The 8319-nt window shown below is 38.6% G+C and overlaps 1 pseudogene; it reads left to right on the plus strand.

Moving 5' to 3' along the window:
- Window positions 1-7178: 7178 nt before the first annotated feature.
- Window positions 7179-8091, plus strand: LOC114084116 (Golgi apparatus membrane protein TVP23 homolog B pseudogene; annotated as a pseudogene).
- The last annotated feature ends 228 nt before the right edge of the window (window positions 8092-8319 follow it).

An 8319-nucleotide genomic window follows, 5' to 3' on the forward strand; every position in this document is an offset into this window, starting at 1 on the left:
GTCACAGGCCTCACATTGGATATTATACTTCATAGAGGCTGCAGTAAACTTACTATACCTGTCAGAGGCCTCAGGTTTCTCCTATGGAAAGAGGCCTCCATAAGTATATGATGGCTGTCAAAAAGATTCTAAGTGGAAGAGAACTCTGTTAGCCAATTCCATGTGTCAGATGTCTCCAATACTACATCATTAATATTAGGGGCCTCAGTAAGCCTCTTATAGGTCCTGTAGGTCGCAATGTAGACACTGTATGTGTCAAGTTCTCAGGGAGTTAGAGGCCTAAAGGAGTATATTATATCTGCCAGAGGTTTAAGGTAGGATATTAAATGCTCCTGACTCTTCAGTGAGGCTATTAACTGAGTCAGTGGATTCAGCATTGATACTTCATTGCTGTCAGAGGCCTCAGTGAGGACACTATTAGGGTCACAGGCCTCATTGAGTCAGAAGTCTTAGTGACAATGGAGAATATGTCAGAGGCCTGAGGATATCACATGCATCTGAGTCTTCAGAGATAATATTTTGTGTGTCAGAGGCCTCAGCAAGTATATGGTCTACAGGCCTCAGTATTGATATTACATGAGCATCAGAAGCCTGAGGGAGGAGGCATTGAATGTGCCCTGAGGGAGGACATTCAAAAAGTGTCTGAGGCCTAGCTGAGGATAGTTTGCTTTTTGAAGGGCTAAGGGAATATATTGTTTGTCAGAGGTCCTAGGGCAGATACCAGGTGTTAGAGGCCTTAGTGTGGGTAGAAGGTGTGAGAACCCTGAATGAAGATTTCATTTATTTCAGAAGCTTCAGTGAGACTACAATGTTATTATCACAGGACTCAGTGAATATACTAGGTTAGTGTCAGAAGACAAGAAAGGACTTTCTATACATCAGAATCCTCTAGGAGTTTATTATATGGATTTCAAAGACCTCAGGAAAGATATCATGTGATTCTTGGAGCTGTGAGTGGGGACATTTTAAGTTTCAGAGTCCTCAGGAAGTTGATTAGGGGTGAACGTACCTTCAGTGTGATTGTATATGAATGTCAGATGCCTCAGTGAGTATGGGATATGAATGTCAGAGGAGGCATGGAGGATATCCTATCAGGGTAAGAGACACTCAAGAGAATTCTATATAAATAGCATAGCCCAAATGAGGATATTGCAGGGGTCAGAGTCCAGTGTAACTATGGTAAGAGTAGGAGGCCTCTGTAATCCTATCATATACCTTAGAATCTTCATGTGGATATTTACTGTCAGAGTCCATAGCAAGGCTATGAACTGATAGTCAGAAGCCTCAGTGAAAAATCATACATGTGATCCAGGACTCTGTGAAAACATTATGTCCAAGTCAGAGGCCTCAGTGAAAATGGGTCAGGGTCTTCATTGAGCCTACTCCATGATTGCCACAGGACACAGTTAGGACATGTTCTGTGTTCAGGGCCTCAGTAAGTTGAGAATATGCATCTGAGGACTCAGTGTGGATAATATATGTGAGAGAACCCACAGTCACACTAATATATGATGTAAACATCCTTACTGAGGAAAATATTTGATTGGAATAGACCTTGTTGAAGGCACTGCATATGTTTGACATCTTGGTATGTATAATCTATGGCTTTAATGTCTCATGAAGGAAATCCTATGTGTCTGAGGCCTCACAGAAAAATATTATGGACGTGCCAGGCTACTCAGTAAGAACACTGCATGTGTTAGAGTCCTCAATGAAGAGAGTATACCACCGTCACATCCCTCAGTAGGATATTACAGTGTGGAATGCCTCAGCATTTGTACAGCTTGGGTAAGAGTCCTCTGAGGAGTTATTGTCTGTGTCAGAGACTTCAAGGGGATACTTAAAAGTGTCAGAAGGATCTGTGTTGATAGGAAGGTACTTTCAGAGTCTTCAGTGATTTTTTAAATATTTTAGACAATAGGGATCTTTGTCAGTGAGGCTCTTAGGTGTGCCTGAGCTCTTGCTGATATATACACTGAAGGCCAAGAGGATTGAGGTTATTTTTTGAGTCCCACAAGTCTCTATGAATAAGTAGAGATCAGAGTGAAGATATTGTACACTTAAGAATCCTCAATAAATAGAATAGGAGTGTTTATGGACTCAGTGAGATAATCAAGAAATACCAGAGGCCTCAGTGAGTATCTGATGTGTCAGAGAAGGACTCACTAAGGATATTACGTGAGTGTCAGAGACCTCCATAAGAATGTTTCTTAAGTGAAACATTAAGGATATATATGTGCTGTAATAAGAAGAGGACTCTGTTAGCATATTATATGTGAAAGTTCTTTGAGGATCAAAAGCCTGAGTGAGAATAATACATTTGTTAGGGGACATACTGAAGATATTCTGTCAAGGTCAGAGGCCCCAGTGAGGATGTAATATGTGTCAGACTTCACTGAGTTTATTTTGTTATCACCACAGGCCTCAATTAGGATTGTTAAATATTTGTGTCAGAGGCCTCAGGGTAGATAGTATAAGTGTCAGAATCCTCACTTACTATTTTATATGACTGTGAGGTGAAGAAAACTTCTGAATATTAGAGGCCTTCCTGAGGATTTTGTCCTCAGTGAATATATTTTAGGGCTCAGAGTTCTCAGTGAGGAAATTCTATGTGTCAGAGGCCTCCTTGAGAATAATGATGGCAGTGCCAGGGTACCCAGTGAGGACATTGTATGTGATGAAGTTTTCAGGGTAGAGAGAATATCAGTGTGGAATGCCTCAGTGAGATTATGAAATGAACACCACAGGCCTTTGTGATGATATAATATGTGTAAGAGGGCTCACTGAGAATAGAATCTCTCTCAGAGGTCAGTGAGGAAAATATGGGGTCAAATGACTCATTCCATACTGTACATAGGATAGAATCCTCAGTGGGGATTTTACATGTGTCAGAGACCTCAATGAGACATATATGTCTCTGAGGACTCATTGTACCTCATTTTACCTGCACAGGCCTCAGTACTTTTGGATGACTCTAGAGGGTCTAAATCTGTGTGGACTTCTGGTGCCCCAGAGCACTCAGTGTGATATTCCTTGAGTGTCAAAAGCCTTGATTAGGATATTTTTGAATGACAGAAGCCTCAGGGTGGATATTATATTGATCTCACTGTCCTGTATGAGGATGATATCCATTTCAGAGTCCTCAGTAAGAATGTCATTAGTGTTTTGGGACTCAAATGAGATAGGGTGTGAATGTCAGAGGCCTCAGGGAGGATTCATGTTGGCGTTAGAGGAAGACTCACTGAGGATGTGATATGAGTGTTAGAAACCTTTCTGAAGCTATTATAAAAATATCCAAGGCCCGAGTGTGGTTATTTTATGTGTCAGAGGCTTCATATGGATATTAAGTGTCAGAGTCCAGTGCCAGGGTATTACCAGAGTATCTGAGGCTTCACCAACCCATCCCCTTGAATGGGATCAAGGTCACAGTACAGATATCCTGTTCATGGCAGTGGCCTCAATGATGATATGTGGAAGATTCTTCAGTGACAATATAATGTGTTTGTTACAGGCTTCACTTTTGACATTATATTTTGTAGAGTCAGCAGTAAACTTACTATACTTGTCAGAGGCCTCAGTTTTCTCCTATAGAAAGGGACCTCTGTGAGTGCATGATGGCAGTGCCAGAGGCATCAAGAAGACATTCTAAGTGGAAGAGACCTCTGTTATCCAATTATACATCTCAGATGTCTCCAATACTTTATTGTTAGTATTAGAGACCTCAGTATGACTCTTATAGATACTGTAGGTGTCAATGTAGATATTAAATAGTTCAAAGACCTCAGGAAGTTAGAAGCCTCGGGGAGTACATTATATCTCTCAGATGGTTCAGGAAATATTTTAAATGCACCAGCCACCCCAGCAAGGCTATTCCTGAGTCAGATGTCTCAGTACCAGTACTTCATTACTGTCAACAGCCTCAGTGAGGATACTATTAGGGTCACATGCCTCAGTGAGAATACTTAATGCATTTGAATCCTTAGTGACAATGGGACTTGTGTCAAAGGACTTATGATATCATATGTTTTAGAGGCTTCTCTGAGAATATTATAGTTGTCAAAAGAGTCAGTCAGTAATATATTATATGTCAGAGCCCTCAGTGAAGACAGAGCCTTTTAAAATAATTTCATGTGTTTAGTAAGAGATCTGAATAAAAATATTATTGTGTTTCAGAGGCCTCAATGTGGTTTTTCCTTATTTGTCACAGGCTCTCATGGATATTTTATGACTGACACAGGCCTCAGTAATGATATTGAGCATGTTAGAAACCTCTGTGAGGACATTATATGTCAGAGCCCTCATTGATTATATCTGTAGAGGACTCATTGAAAATATTATGGGTGTCAAAGAACTTAGTTTTTATATGAGTTTTAGAGATCTTATTGAGAATATTTTTATGTGACATAGGCTTCCACAAGGATTTCATATATGTGTCAAATGCCTCAATGAAGATATTATATTTTTCCTAGTTCTCTGTGAGGATATCTTATGAGTTTGAAGGTTTGACATGTTATTTTCTAGGGGTCTCAATGTGTATGTGATATCAGCCAGTGGTATCATTAATGATATTTATTGATAACAAACTCACATTATTTCAGTGCATACTATATATGTTAGAGTCTTCATAAGGATATTATATTGTATTTAAAGCCTCAGTGAAATGTTTTATAAGTGTAAAAGGCCTAATTGAGGGTATTATACTATTCTTTCCGGCTAAAAGAAAACAGGAAACAATAGAAAGAACTCCCAGTGGAAAGAATGGTCAAAGCTATTCCCGAAGGCTTCAAGCAGGAATGAAGTAAGCAACAAAGTACTATAGAGTTGGATAACAAACAAAATCTTCGAGTAAATATCCAGATGCTCATTTATTTACAAATAAATGACTAAACAGATAAACAAAAGAGGCTAAATAAATACCTCTTATGCAGAATTTCAAGTAATTGAAGTGGACATTTGGCCCTCAAGGTGTTAGGCCTAACTTCCCACTCCTTAAGAGGGGGCTCTGCATAGTGACTTACTCCAAAGCAATATATATAATGTGTACATGTAGAGAAACATAACTTCACAGTGAGAAATCTGGCAAACACTACATCAGTCAGGTGAGCACCCTGAGGATATGAAATGAAGAATAGCACTTCATCTGTAATCTGCTTTCCCCAATCCATAACCTGTCTACATATGAGAAAAACATCAACTGAAAATCTAAAAAGTACCTGACAGGTACTCCTCAACTGTCAGGTCCTCCTCAACCATCAAGGGCATCAGAGAAAGGAAGGTCAGAGAAACTGTCGCCATGAAGAAAAGCCTATGGAGACAGGATGACTGTCTTGCGGGATCTTGGATGGGGTCCTGGAACTGAAAGAGGCTGTACTGAGAATCCAGAGGAAACACAGATATTAGTTAATAAGAGCATATCAGTATCTGTTTATCATGAAAAATCATGTATGAAGTTAACACATCTGAGATAGCTCACTGTAAGTCATAAGAGAAAAAAAAACTGGGTAGAAGTTACATAGTAGATCTCTGCATTTTCTTTGCAATTTCTGCATAAACATAAAACCATTCTAAAATAAAATCTTAAGACATGGCTATATTTTTTCAAACACCTGCTCATTTAATTACTCAGAATGTCAATTACTAATAATTGACATTCTTAACTAGTTCTGCATTTTGTTAAGAGCATTTATAACAAAAATGTGTCAAACTAACAATGTAAGATAAATACTTATTTTATATGTTTTATGTTAAAGTAATAATATGTTTAAACTTATTTATCATTATTTATTTTGTTATTGCTAGGTTCTGGATTTTCTCTCTAAAAATTTCAAAACTTTAGAGAAAAAAATCTACATTTTAGAGACACTATTTAAGTTCATGGTTCAACTTTTTCAAAAGTGTCATGATAAAAAATATGTTACAAGAGCAGATTGATTCATTGTGAATCAATCATTGATCCCAAGGAATTCTTATCTTTCGTTTGTTTCTATGTATACCCTTCAACAATAATAGCATCAAATATTTGCCACTAGGAAAAATATTTAAACGAAAAATGTAAACAGAATTTGTGACAATAACTTATGATGCTTTCTAAAAAAATAAAAAATTAAAAGAATATCAAAGTCAGTTTCCTCCATGATGTTTTTCAGAAGTGGTAAAACTAGAGAAACTTCAATGGAAGCATGGTTTATGAGTGATCTTAGATATTCTCGTGTTTTACGGGGAAATTATATTTTAGAAATCATAAAAAATATTGGATGCCCAAACTCTTGAATGTTTTCAAATGTGGTTGAATTTCTATGTAAGTTTCTCATTGATATAGCTAGTCATAAAGCTAATAAAAACAAAGAATCTATGGGGCTGGGATGTAGCTCAGTGGTGGCATACCTTATCCAGAATTCAGGAGGCCCTGGGTTTGATCCCTAGCACCACATTTTTTTTTTAATCAGTGCCTTATTTGTGTAATCAAATAGAAAGTGAACAATCACCACTCTTAGGAAAATGTTAAGCCTGAAAAACAGTTAAGAATCAAAATACTCTTACAATAGAAATAGCCTATTGTGACCAGATGTGTCATATCATAAAGTACATTCACATTATACTATCAAAATATCAGAATCAAAATACTCTTACAATAGAAATAGCCTATTGTGACCAGAGGTGTCACATCATAAAGTATATTCACATTAAATATCCTCTCAGAACAATAAAAAAAGACTTTGATGACCATTTAGAAGGAGAAAATGGCTATAATATAGATTAGAAAATTATTAAGAAATTAGAAACATGAGGTGAGGGGCTGTGGGCAAGGAGAGCGGGTGGCCTAGGCTTGGCGGGTGGAAGGGTCCCTCCTACAGGGTTTGTGGAGTGAGCCAGGCGCACAGGGGTTTTTGTGTTGTGTCCCCTCTGGCTGTCCATCTTGAGGGAGAGCTGAATGGGCGGGAAGGATGGAGGACCAAGGGTAGTTGTTGCGGAGGTGATCTGGGTGCTCCGAGGCCCTCATAGGAGGAGTGACCCAGGAATCCCCAAGCTTGGGAAGCTTGGGGGTGTGGAGAGGAGAAGCCCATCCTCAACCAATGCCCAGCGCTTGGCGGATCCGATGTTGGGCTACAGAAATGCTCTGTGTGGTGGGTGGGGTGCGGGTGGTCTTTTTCCTCGGCCCATCTTGCACATCATGCACGCGAGGAAGTGAAAGGGGTGCGGCCTCCGGGCAACTCTTCAGCTCCCTTGTGACCTGCCCTGTAGGGGTACCCTGCAATCATGTAGGAATAGGAGACGCTGGCAGAGCCTTGCACTCAAGACAGCAATGATGACACTGAAGATGTTTCATTGTTTGATGCAGAAGAAGATAAAACTAATAGACCAAGAAAATCTAAAATCCGACATCCAGTGGCATCATTTTTCCATTTGTTCTTCTGAGTCTGTGCCATTATAGTCTATCTTCTCTGTGAATTGCTCAGCAGCAGCTTTATTACTTGTATGGTGACAATTATCTTGTTGTTGTCATGTGACTTTTGGGCAGTGAAGAATGTCACAGGTAGAGACTGATGGTAGGCCTTGGGTAATGGAATCATATTGATGAGGATGGAAAGAGTCATTGGGTGTTTGAGTCCAGGAAGGCATCTCCTCAGGAGAATAAAACTGTTTCAGAAGTTGAATCAAGAATCTTTTGGTTAGGACTAATTGCCTGTCCAGTGCTGTGGGTGATATTTGACTTTAGTGCTCTCTTCTCCCTCAGAGTAAAATGGTTGGCATGGTTATCATGGGTGTGGTGCTACAGGGTGCCAACCTGTATGGTTACATTAGGTGCAAGTGGGCAGCCAGAAGAATTTAACCAGCATGGCTACCTGGTATCTTGGAATGCAGTTTTTAAGACAAAACACCAGAAATGAACAGACTTCTTGAATAGAGAGAAAATTATGTTTTCTGTGATTTTGGGGAATGGCTGAAGAGATTCTTGATTATGAATTGTTTAGAGCTCAGTCCAGTTGCAAAAAGGAGCATTGATTTTTGTTTGTTTTGTTTTCACTTGCAAAGTTACTATAAAAACTGTTTTATTTTTTAAAACAAAGTTTTAATTTTCTTTTTCTAATAGTTAAGGCTGGGAAGTATGATATCATTAAGAATATTGTCAGAATTTATTTTATGGTGTACATATGTATGCATATACTAATGTATCCGTATATCCCAAATTAATGTGTTATTTTACATATGTTACAGAGATATTTGCATTTTGATCCATAGAATATAGAAAAGTTCTTAATCTATCTCAAAGGTATGTGTGTTTACATACTATTTCTATAGGTTATTTTCAGAAATAAG

This window comes from Marmota flaviventris, chromosome 2 (genome assembly GCF_047511675.1).
Source record: "Marmota flaviventris isolate mMarFla1 chromosome 2, mMarFla1.hap1, whole genome shotgun sequence".
NCBI classification, from domain to species: domain Eukaryota; kingdom Metazoa; phylum Chordata; class Mammalia; order Rodentia; family Sciuridae; genus Marmota; species Marmota flaviventris.